The sequence below is a fragment of the Scyliorhinus torazame genome, chromosome 5, assembly GCF_047496885.1.
Source record: "Scyliorhinus torazame isolate Kashiwa2021f chromosome 5, sScyTor2.1, whole genome shotgun sequence".
NCBI classification, from domain to species: Eukaryota; Metazoa; Chordata; class Chondrichthyes; order Carcharhiniformes; family Scyliorhinidae; genus Scyliorhinus; species Scyliorhinus torazame.
Genome location: NC_092711.1, coordinates 328012069 through 328024304, shown reverse-complemented (window position 1 = coordinate 328024304; position 12236 = coordinate 328012069).

Below are 12236 nucleotides of genomic sequence, written 5' to 3'. Positions count from 1 at the left end.
AACTGCGTTCATCCCAGCGATCCCCATTCATCCCAGAGATCCGTCTTCATCCCTGTGATCCGCGTTCATCCGTGATCCCCATTCATCCCAGTGATCACCATTCATCCCAGTGATCCGCGTTCATCCCTGATATCCGAATTCATCCCAGTGATCTGCGTTCATCCCAATGATCGGCATTCATCCCTATGATCCGCGTTCATCTCAGTGATCCTCGTTCATCCCAGTGATCCCCATTCATCCCAGAGATCCGCGTTTATCCCTGTGATCCGCCTTCATCCCTGTGATCCGCTTTCATCCCAGTGATCCGCGTTCATCCCTGTGATCCGCCTTCATCCCAGAGATCCGCGTTTATCCCTGTGATCCGCCTTCATCCCTGTGATCCGCCTTAATCCCAGTGATCCGTGTTCATCCCAGAGATCCGCGCTCATCCCAGTGATCCGCATTCATCCTGTGATCCGCGTTCATCCCAGTGACACCCATTCATCCCTGATTCCCCATTCATCCCAGTGATCCCCATTCATCCCTGTGATCCGAGTTGATCCCAGTGATCCCCATTCATCCCAGAGATCCGCATTCATCCCTGTGATCCGCATTCATCCCTGTGATCTGCGTTCATCCCAGTGATCCGCGTTCATCGCTGTGATCGGCTTTCAAACCAGTGACCCGCGTTCATCCCAGCGATCCACGCTCATCCCAGTGATCCACATTCATCCCAGTGATCCACGTTCATCCCGGTGATCCGCGTTCATCCCAGTGATCCGCGTTCATCTCTGTGATCCGCGTTCATCCCTGTGATCAGCGTTCATCCCAGTGATCCGCGTTCATCTCTGTGATCTGCGTTCATCGCTCTGATCTGCGTTCATCCCAGTGATCCGCCTTCATCCTTGTGTTCCGCGTTCATCCCAGTGATCCGCGTACATCCCTGTGATCCGCGTTCATCACAGTGATCTGCGTTCATCCCAGTGATCCGCGTTCATCTCTGTGATCCGCGTTCATCCCAGTGATCCGCGTTCATCCCAGTGATCTGCGTTCATCCCTGTGATCTACGTTCATCCCTGTGATCCGCGTTCATCCCAGAGATCAGCGTTCATCCCTGTGATCCGCGTTCATCCCAGTGATCCGCGTTCATCCCAGTGATCCCCATTCATCCCAGTGATCCGCATTCATTCCAGTGATCCGCGTTCATCCCTGTGATCCGCGTTCATCCCAGTGATCCCCATTCATCCCAGTGATCTGCGTTCATCCCTGTAATCCGCCTTCATCCCAGAGATCCGCGTTCATCCCTGTGATCTGCGTTCATCCCAGTGATCCGCGTTCATCGCTGTGATCTGCTTTCATCGCTGTGATCTGCGTTCATCCCTGTGATCCGCGTTCATCCCAGAGATCAGCGTTCATCCCTGTGATCCCCATTCATCCCAGTGATCCGCATTCATTCCAGTGATCCGCGTTCATCCCTGTGATCCGCGTTCATCCCATTGATCCCCATTCATCCCAGTGATCCGCGTTCATCCCCGTAATCCGCCTTCATCCCAGAAATCCGCGTTCATCCCTGTGATCTGCGTTCATCCCAGTGATCCGCGTTCATCGCTGTGATCTGCTTTCATCGCTGTGATCTGCGTTCATCCCTGTGATCCGTGTTCATCCCTGTGATCCGCGTTCATCCCAGTGATCTGCATTCATCCCAGCGATCCCCATTCATCCCAGAGATCCGTCTTCATCCCTGTGATCCGCGTTCATCCCAGTGATCCGCGTTCATCCCAGTGATCCCCATTCATCCCAGTGATCCGCGTTCATCCCTGTGATCCGCCTTCATCCCAGTGATCCGCGTTCATCCCAGAGATCCACATTCATCCCTGTGATCCGCGTTCATCCTTGTGATCCGCGTTCATCCCAGTGATCCCCATTCATCCCAGTGATCACCATTCATCCCAGAGATCCGCGTTCATCCCTGTGATCCGCGTTCATCCCAGTGATCCGCGTACATCCCTGTGATCCGCGTTCATCACAGTGATCCGCGTTCATCCCGGTGATCCGCGTTCACCTCTGCGATCCGCGTTCATCCCTGTGATCTGCGTTCATCCCAGTGATCCGAGTTCATCGCTGTGATCCGCGTTCATCACAGTGATCCGCGTTGATCCCAGTAATCCCCATTCATCCCAGAGATCCGCGTTTATCCCTGTGATCCGCATTCATCCCAGTGATCCAAGTTCATCCCAATGATCCGCATTCATCCCTATGAACCGCGTTCATCCCAGTAATCCGCGTTCATCCCAGTGATCCCCATTCATCCAAGAGATCCGCGTTGATCCCAGTGATCCTCGTTCATCCCAGTGATCCGCGTTCATCCCAGTGATCCGCGTTCATCCCAGAGATCCGCGTTCATGCCAGTGATCGACGTTCATCCTAGAGATCCGCGTTCATTCCAGTGATCCACGTTCATCCCTGTGATCCGTTTTCATCCCTGTGATCCGCGTTCATCCCAGTGATCTGCGTTCATCCCAGCGATCCCCATTCATCCCAGTGATCCGCGTTCATGCCAGTGATCGACGTTCATCCTAGAGATCCGCGTTCATCCCAGTGATCCGCGTTCATCCCAGTGACCGCGTTCATCCCAGTGATCCCCATTCATCCCAGTGATCCGCGTTCATCCCTGTGATCCGCCTTCATCCCAGTGATCCGCGTTCATCCCAGAGATCCGCATTCATCCCTGTGATCCGCGTTCATCCCTGTAATCCGCGTTCATCCCTGTGATCCGCGTTCATCCCAGTGATCCCCATTCATCCCTGTGATCGCCATTCATCCCAGTGATCCGCGTTCATCCCAGTGATCCGCGTTCATCCCAGTGATCCCCATTGATCCCAGTGATCACCATTCATCCCAGAGATCCGCGTTCATCGCTGTGATCTGCTTTCATCGCTGTGATCTGCGTTCATCCCTGTGATCCGTGTTCATCCCTGTGATCCGCGTTCATCCCAGTGACCTGCGTTCATCCCAGCGATCACCATTCATCCCAGAGATCCGTCTTCATCCCTGTGATCCGCGTTCATTCCAGTGATCCGCGTTCATCCATGATCCCCATTCATCCCAGTGATCACCATTCATCCCAGTGATCCGCGTTCATCCCTGATATCCGCATTCATCCCTATGATCCGCATTCATCCCAGTGATCTGCGTTCATCCCAATGATCGGCATTCATCCCTATGATCCGCGTTCATCTCAGTGATCCTCGTTCATCCCAGTGATCCCCATTCATCCCAGAGATCCGCGTTTATCCCTGTGATCCGCCTTCATCCCTGTGATCCGCATTCATCCCAGTGATCTGCTTTGATCCAGTGATCCACATTCATCCCAGTGATCCGCGTTCATCCCTGTGATCCGCGTTCATCCCAGAGATCAGCGTTCATCCCTGTGATCCGCGTTCATCCCAGTGATCCGCGTTCATCCCAGTGATCCCCATTCATCCCAGTGATCCGCATTCATTCCAGTGATCCGCGTTCATCCCTGTGATCCGCGTTCATCCCAGTGATCCCCATTCATCCCAGTGATCTGCGTTCATCCCTGTAATCCGCCTTCATCCCAGAGATCCGCGTTCATCCCTGTGATCTGCGTTCATCCCAGTGATCCGCGTTCATCGCTGTGATCTGCTTTCATCGCTGTGATCTGCGTTCATCCCTGTGATCCGCGTTCATCCCAGAGATCAGCGTTCATCCCTGTGATCCCCATTCATCCCAGTGATCCGCATTCATTCCAGTGATCCGCGTTCATCCCTGTGATCCGCGTTCATCCCATTGATCCCCATTCATCCCAGTGATCCGCGTTCATCCCCGTAATCCGCCTTCATCCCAGAAATCCGCGTTCATCCCTGTGATCTGCGTTCATCCCAGTGATCCGCGTTCATCGCTGTGATCTGCTTTCATCGCTGTGATCTGCGTTCATCCCTGTGATCCGTGTTCATCCCTGTGTATCCGCGTTAATCCCAGTGATCTGCATTCATCCCAGCGATCCCCATTCATCCCAGAGATCCGTCTTCATCCCTGTGATCCGCGTTCATCCCAGTGATCCGCGTTCATCCCAGTGATCCCCATTCATCCCAGTGATCCGCGTTCATCCCTGTGATCCGCCTTCATCCCAGTGATCCGCGTTCATCCCAGAGATCCACATTCATCCCTGTGATCCGCGTTCATCCTTGTGATCCGCGTTCATCCCAGTGATCCCCATTCATCCCAGTGATCACCATTCATCCCAGAGATCCGCGTTCATCCCTGTGATCCGCGTTCATCCCAGTGATCCGCGTACATCCCTGTGATCCGCGTTCATCACAGTGATCCGCGTTCATCCCGGTGATCCGCGTTCACCTCTGCGATCCGCGTTCATCCCTGTGATCTGCGTTCATCCCAGTGATCCGAGTTCATCGCTGTGATCCGCGTTCATCACAGTGATCCGCGTTGATCCCAGTAATCCCCATTCATCCCAGAGATCCGCGTTTATCCCTGTGATCCGCATTCATCCCAGTGATCCACGTTCATCCCAATGATCCGCATTCATCCCTATGAACCGCGTTCATCCCAGTAATCCGCGTTCATCCCAGTGATCCCCATTCATCCAAGAGATCCGCGTTGATCCCAGTGATCCTCGTTCATCCCAGTGATCCGCGTTCATCCCAGTGATCCGCGTTCATCCCAGAGATCCGCGTTCATGCCAGTGATCGACGTTCATCCTAGAGATCCGCGTTCATTCCAGTGATCCACGTTCATCCCTGTGATCTGCGTTCATCCCTGTGATCCGTTTTCATCCCTGTGATCCGCGTTCATCCCAGTGATCTGCGTTCATCCCAGCGATCCCCATTCATCCCAGTGATCCGCGTTCATGCCAGTGATCGACGTTCATCCTAGAGATCCGCGTTCATCCCAGTGATCCGCGTTCATCCCAGTGACCGCGTTCATCCCAGTGATCCCCATTCATCCCAGTGATCCGCGTTCATCCCTGTGATCCGCCTTCATCCCAGTGATCCGCGTTCATCCCAGAGATCCGCATTCATCCCTGTGATCCGCGTTCATCCCTGTAATCCGCGTTCATCCCTGTGATCCGCGTTCATCCCAGTGATTCCCATTCATCCCTGTGATCGCCATTCATCCCAGTGATCCGCGTTCATCCCAGTGATCCGCGTTCATCCCAGTGATCCCCATTGATCCCAGTGATCACCATTCATCCCAGAGATCCGCGTTCATCGCTGTGATCTGCTTTCATCGCTGTGATCTGCGTTCATCCCTGTGATCCGTGTTCATCCCTGTGATCCGCGTTCATCCCAGTGACCTGCGTTCATCCCAGCGATCACCATTCATCCCAGAGATCCGTCTTCATCCCTGTGATCCGCGTTCATTCCAGTGATCCGCGTTCATCCATGATCCCCATTCATCCCAGTTATCACCATTCATCCCAGTGATCCGCGTTCATCCCTGATATCCGCATTCATCCCTATGATCCGCATTCATCCCAGTGATCTGCGTTCATCCCAATGATCGGCATTCATCCCTATGATCCGCGTTCATCTCAGTGATCCTCGTTCATCCCAGTGATCCCCATTCATCCCAGATATCCGCGTTTATCCCTGTGATCCGCCTTCATCCCTGTGATCCGCATTCATCCCAGTGATCTGCTTTGATCCAGTGATCAACATTCATCCCAGTGATCCGCGTTCATCCCTGTGATCCGCGATATCCCAGTGATCTGCTTTGATCCAGTGATCCACATTCATCCCAGTGATCCGCATTCATCCCAGTGATCTGCTTTGATCCAGTGATCCACATTCATCCCTGTGATCCGCATTCATCCCAGTGATCTGCTTTGATCCAGTGATCCACATTCATCCCTGTGATCCGCGTTCATCCCTGTGATCCGCGATATCCCAGTGATCTGCTTTGATCCAGTGATCCACATTCATCCCAGTGATCCGCGATCACCCCAGTGATCCGCCTTCATCCCTGTGATCCGCGTTCATCCCAGTGATCCCCATTCATCCCAGTGATCTGCGTTCATCCCAGTGATCCTCATTCATCCCAGTGACCCCCATTCATCCCTGTGATCCGCGATATCCCAGTGATCTGCTTTGATCCAGTGACCCGCGTTCATCCCAATGATCTGTGTTCATCCCTGTGATCCGCATTCATCCCAGTGATCCGTGTTCATCCCAGAGATCCGCGCTCATCCCAATGATCCGCATTCATCGCTGTGATCTGTGTTCATCCGTGATCCCCATTCACTCCCAGTGATCCGCGTTCATCCCAGTGATCACCATTCATCCCAGTGATCCGCGTTCATCCCTGATATCCGCATTCATCCCTATGATCCGCATTCATCCCAGTGATCTGCGTTCATCCCAATGATCGGCATTCATCCCTATGATCCGCGTTCATCCCAGTGATCCTCATTCATCCCAGTGACCCCCATTCATCCCTGTGATCCGCGATATCCCAGTGATCTGCTTTGATCCAGTGACCCGCGTTCATCCCAATGATCTGTGTTCATCCCTGTGATCCGCATTCATCCCAGTGATCCGTGTTCATCCCAGAGATCCGCGCTCATCCCAATGATCCGCATTCATCGCTGTGATCTGTGTTCATCCGTGATCCCCATTCACTCCCAGTGATCCGCGTTCATCCCAGTGATCACCATTCATCCCAGTGATCCGCGTTCATCCCTGATATCCGCATTCATCCCTATGATCCGCATTCATCCCAGTGATCTGCGTTCATCCCAATGATCGGCATTCATCCCTATGATCCGCGTTCATCTCAGTGATCCTCGTTCATCCCAGTGATCCCCATTCATCCCAGAGATCCGCGTTTATCCCTGTGATCCGCCTTCATCCCTGTGATCCGCATTCATCCCAGTGATCCGCGTTCATCCCTGTGATCCGCGATATCCCAGTGATCTGCTTTGATCCAGTGATCCACATTCATCCCAGTGATCCGCGATCATCCCAGTGATCCGCCTTCATCCCTGTGATCCGCGTTCATCCCAGTGATCCCCATTCAGCCCAGTGATCTGCATTCATCCCAGTGATCCTCATTCATCCCAGTGATCCCCATTCATCCCAGTGATCTGCGTTCATCCCAGTGATCCCCATTCATCCTGTGATCTGCGTTCATCCCAGTGACCCCCATTCATCCCTGATTCCCCATTCATCCCAGTGATCCCCATTCAACCCTGTGATCCGAGTTGATCCCAGTGATCCCCATTCATCCCAGAGATCCGCATTCATCCCTGTGATCGGCTTTCAAACCAGTGACCCGCATTCATCCCAGCGATCCACATTCATCCCAGTGATCCACGTTCATCCCGGTGATCCGCGTTCATCCCAGTGATCCGCGTTCATCTCTGTGATCCGCGTTCATCCCTGTGATCAGCGTTGATCCCAGTGATCCGCGTTCATCTCTGTGATCTGCGTTCATCGCTCTGATCTGCGTTCATCCCAGTGATCCGCCTTCATCCTTGTGTTCCGCGTTCATCCCAGTGATCCGCGTTCATCACAGTGATCTGCGTTCATCCCAGTGATCCGCGTTCATCTCTGTGATCCGCGTTCATCCCAGTGATCCGCGTTCATCCCAGTGATCTGCGTTCATCCCTGTGATCTACGTTCATCCCTGTGATCCGCGTTCATCCCAGAGATCAGCGTTCATCCCTGTGATCCGCGTTCATCCCAGTGATCCGCGTTCATCCCAGTGATCCCCATTCATCCCAGTGATCCGCATTCATTCCAGTGATCCGCGTTCATCCCAGTGATCCCCATTCATCCCAGTGATCCGCGTTCATCCCTGTAATCCGCCTTCATCCCAGAGATCCGCGTTCATCCCTGTGATCTGCGTTCATCCCAGTGATCCGCGTTCATCGCTGTGATCTGCTTTCATCGCTGTGATCTGCGTTCATCCCTGTGATCCGCGTTCATCCCAGAGATCAGCGTTCATCCCTGTGATCCCCATTCATCCCAGTGAGCCGCATTCATTCCAGTGATCCGCGTTCATCCCTGTGATCCGCGTTCATCCCACTGATCCCCATTCATCCCAGTGATCCGCGTTCATCCCCGTAATCCGCCTTCATCCCAGAGATCCGCGTTCATCCCTGTGATCTGCGTTCATCCCAGTGATCCGCGTTCATCCCTGTGATCCGCGTTCATCCCAGTGATCCGCGTTCATCCCAGTGATCTGCATTCATCCCAGCGATCCCCATTCATCCCAGAGATCCGTCTTCATCCCTGTGATCCGCGTTCATCCCAGTGATCCGCGTTCATCCCAGTGATCCCATTCATCCCAGTGATCCGCGTTCATCCCTGTGATCCGCCTTCATCCCAGTGATCCGCGTTCATCCCTGTGATCCGCGTTCATCCCAGTGATCCGCGTTCATCCCAGTGATCCCCATTCATCCCAGTGATCACCATTCATCCCAGAGATCCGCGTTCATCCCTGTGATCCGCGTTCATCACAGTGATCCGCGTTCATCCCAGTGATCCGCGTTCATCCCAGTGATCTGCGTTCATCCCAGTGATCCGAGTTCATCGCTGTGATCCGCGTTCATCACAGTGATCCGCGTTGATCCCAGTAATCCCCATTCATCCCAGAGATCCGCGTTTATCCCTGTGATCCGCATTCATCCCAGTGATCCACGTTCATCCCAATGATCCGCATTCATCCCTATGAACCGCGTTCATCCCAGTAATCCGCGTTCATCCCAGTGATCCCCATTCATCCCAGAGATCCGCGTTCATCCCAGTGATCCTCGTTCATCCCAGTGATCCGCGTTCATCCCAGTGATCCGCGTTCATGCCAGTGATCGACGTTCATCCTAGAGATCCGCGTTCATTCCAGTGATTCACGTTCATCCCTGTGATCTGCGTTCATCCCTGTGATCCGTTTTCATCCCTGTGATCCGCGTTCATCCCAGTGATCTGCGTTCATCCCAGCGATCCCCATTCATCCCAGAGATCCGTCTTCATCCCTGTGATCCGCGTTCTTCCCAGTGATCCGCGTTCATCCCAGTGATCCCCATTCATCCCAGTGATCCGCGTTCATCCCTGTGATCCGCCTTCATCCCAGTGATCCGCGTTCATCCCAGAGATCCGCATTCATCCCTGTGATCCGCGTTCATCCCTGTAATCCGCGTTCATACCTGTGATCCGCGTTCATCCCAGTGATCCCCATTCATCCCTGTGATCGCCATTCATCCCAGTGATCCGCGTTCATCCCAGTGATCCGCGTTCATCCCAGTGATCCCCATTGATCCCAGTGATAACCATTCATCCCAGAGATCCGCGTTCATCCCTGTGATCCGCGTTCAACCCAGTGATCCGCGTACATCCCTGTGATCCGCGTTCATCACAGTGATCTGCGTTCATCCCGGTGATCCGCGTTCATCTCTGCGATCCGCATTCATCCCTGTGATCTGCGTTCATCCCAGTGATCCGCGTTCATCGCTGTGATCTGCTTTCATCGCTGTGATCTGCGTTCATCCCTGTGATCCGTGTTCATCCCTGTGATCCGCGTTCATCCCAGTGACCTGCGTTCATCCCAGCGATCCCCATTCATCCCAGAGATCCGTCTTCATCCCTGTGATCCGCGTTCATTCCAGTGATTCGCGTTCATCCGTGATCCCCATTCATCCCAGTGATCACCATTCATCCCAGTGATCCGCGTTCATCCCTGATATCCGCATTCATCCCTATGATCCGCATTCATCCCAGTGATCTGCGTTCATCCCAATGATCGGCATTCATCCCTTTGATCCACGTTCATCTCAGTGATCCTCGTTCATCCCAGTGATCCCCATTCATCCCAGAGATCCGCGTTTATCCCTGTGATCCGCCTTCATCCCTGTGATCCGCATTCATCCCAGTGATCCGCGTTCATCCCTGTGATCCGCGATATCCCAGTGATCTGATTTGATCCAGTGATCCACATTCATCCCAGTGATCCGCGATCACCCCAGTGATCCGCGTTCATCCCAGTGATCCCCATTCAGCCCAGTGATCTGCATTCATCCCAGTGATCCTCATTCATCCCAGTGATTCCCATTCATCCCAGTGATCCGCGTTCATCCCAGTGATCCCCATTCATCCTGTGATCCGCTTTCATCCCAGTGACCCCCATTCATCCCTGATTCCCCATTCATCCCAGTGATCCCCATTCATCCCTGTGATCCGAGTTGATCCCAGTGATCCCCATTCATCCCAGAGATCCGCATTCATCCCTGTGATCGGCTTTCAAACCAGTGACCCGCGTTCTTCGCTGTGATCTGCTTTCATCGCTGTGATCTGCGTTCATCCCTGTGATCCGTGTTCATCCCTGTGATCCGCGTTCATCCCAGTGACCTGCGTTCATCCCAGCGATCCCCATTCATCCCAGAGATCCGTCTTCATCCCTGTGATCCGCGTTCATTCCAGTGATCCGCGTTCATCCGTGATCCCCATTCATCCCAGTGATCACCATTCATCCCAGTGATCCGCGTTCATCCCTGATATCCGCATTCATCCCTATGATCCGCATTCATACCAGTGATCTGCGTTCATCCCAATGATCGGCATTCATCCCTATGATCCGCGTTCATCCCTATGATCCGCGTTCATCTCAGTGATCCTCGTTCATCCCAGTGATCCCCATTCATGCCAGAGATCCGCGTTTATCCCTGTGATCCGCCTTCATCCCTGTGATCCGCATTCATCCCAGTGATCCGCGTTCATCCCTGTGATCCGCGATATCCCAGTGATCTGCTTTGATCCAGTGATCCACATTCATCCCAGTGATCCGCGATCATCCCAGTGATCCGCCTTAATCCCTGTGATCCGCGTTCATCCCAGTGATCCCCATTCAGCCCAGTGATCTGCATTCATCCCTGTGATCTGCATTCATCCCTGTGATCTGCGTTCATCCCAGTGATCCCCATTCATCCCAGAGATCCGCGTTCATCCCAGTGATCCCCATTCAGCCCAGTGATCTGCATTCATCCCTGTGATCTGCATTCATCCCTGTGATCTGCATTCATCCCAGTGATCTGCATTCATCCCTGTGATCTGCGTTCATCCCAGTGATCCCCATTCATCCCAGAGATCCGCATTCATCCCTGTGATCGGCTTTCAAACCAGTGACCCGCGTTCATCCCAGCGATCCACGCTCATCCCAGTGATCCACGTTCATCCTGGTGATCCGTGTTCATCCCAGTGATCCCCATTCATCCCAGAGATCCGTCTTCATCCCTGTGATCCGCGTTCTTCCCAGTGATCCGCGTTCATCCCAGTGATCCCCATTCATCCCAGTGATCCGCGTTCATCCCAATGATCTGCGTTCATCCCTGTGATCCGCCTTAATCCCAGTGATCCGTGTTCATCCCAGAGATCCGCGCTCATCCCAGTGATCCGCATTCATCCTGTGATCCGCGTTCATCCCAGTGACCCCCATTCATCCCTGATTCCCCATTCATCCCAGTGATCCCCATTCATCCCTGTGATCCGAGTTGATCCCAGTGATCCCCATTCATCCCAGAGATCCGCATTCATCCCTGTGATCGGCTTTCAAACCAGTGACCCGCGTTCATCCCAGCGATCCACGCTCATCCCAGTGATCCACATTCATCCCAGTGATCCACGTTCATCCTGGTGATCCGTGTTCATCCCAGTGATCCGCGTTCATCTCTGTGATCCGCGTTCATCTCTGTGATCTGCGTTCATCGCTCTGATCTGCGTTCATCCCAGTGATCCGCCTTCATCCTTGTGTTCCGCGTTCATCCCAGTGATCCGCGTACATCCCTGTGATCCGCGTTCATCCCAGTGATCCGCGTTCATCCCAGTGATCCGCGTTCATCCCAGTGATCCGCGTTCATCTCTGTGATCCGCGTTCATCCCAGTGAACCGCGTTCATCCCAGTGATCTGCGTTCATCCCTGTGATCTACGTTCATCCCTGTGATTCGCGTTCATCCCAGAGATCAGCGTTCATCCCTGTGATCCGCGTTCATCCCAGTGATCCGCGTTCATCTCAGTGATCCCCATTCATCCCAGTGATCCGCATTCATCCCAGTGAACCGCGTTCATCCCAGTGATCTGCGTTCATCCCTGTGATCTACGTTCATCCCTGTGATTCGCGTTCATCCCAGAGATCAGCGTTCATCCCTGTGATCCGCGTTCATCCCAGTGATCCGCGTTCATCTCAGTGATCCCCATTCATCCCAGTGATCCGCATTCATCCCAGTGAT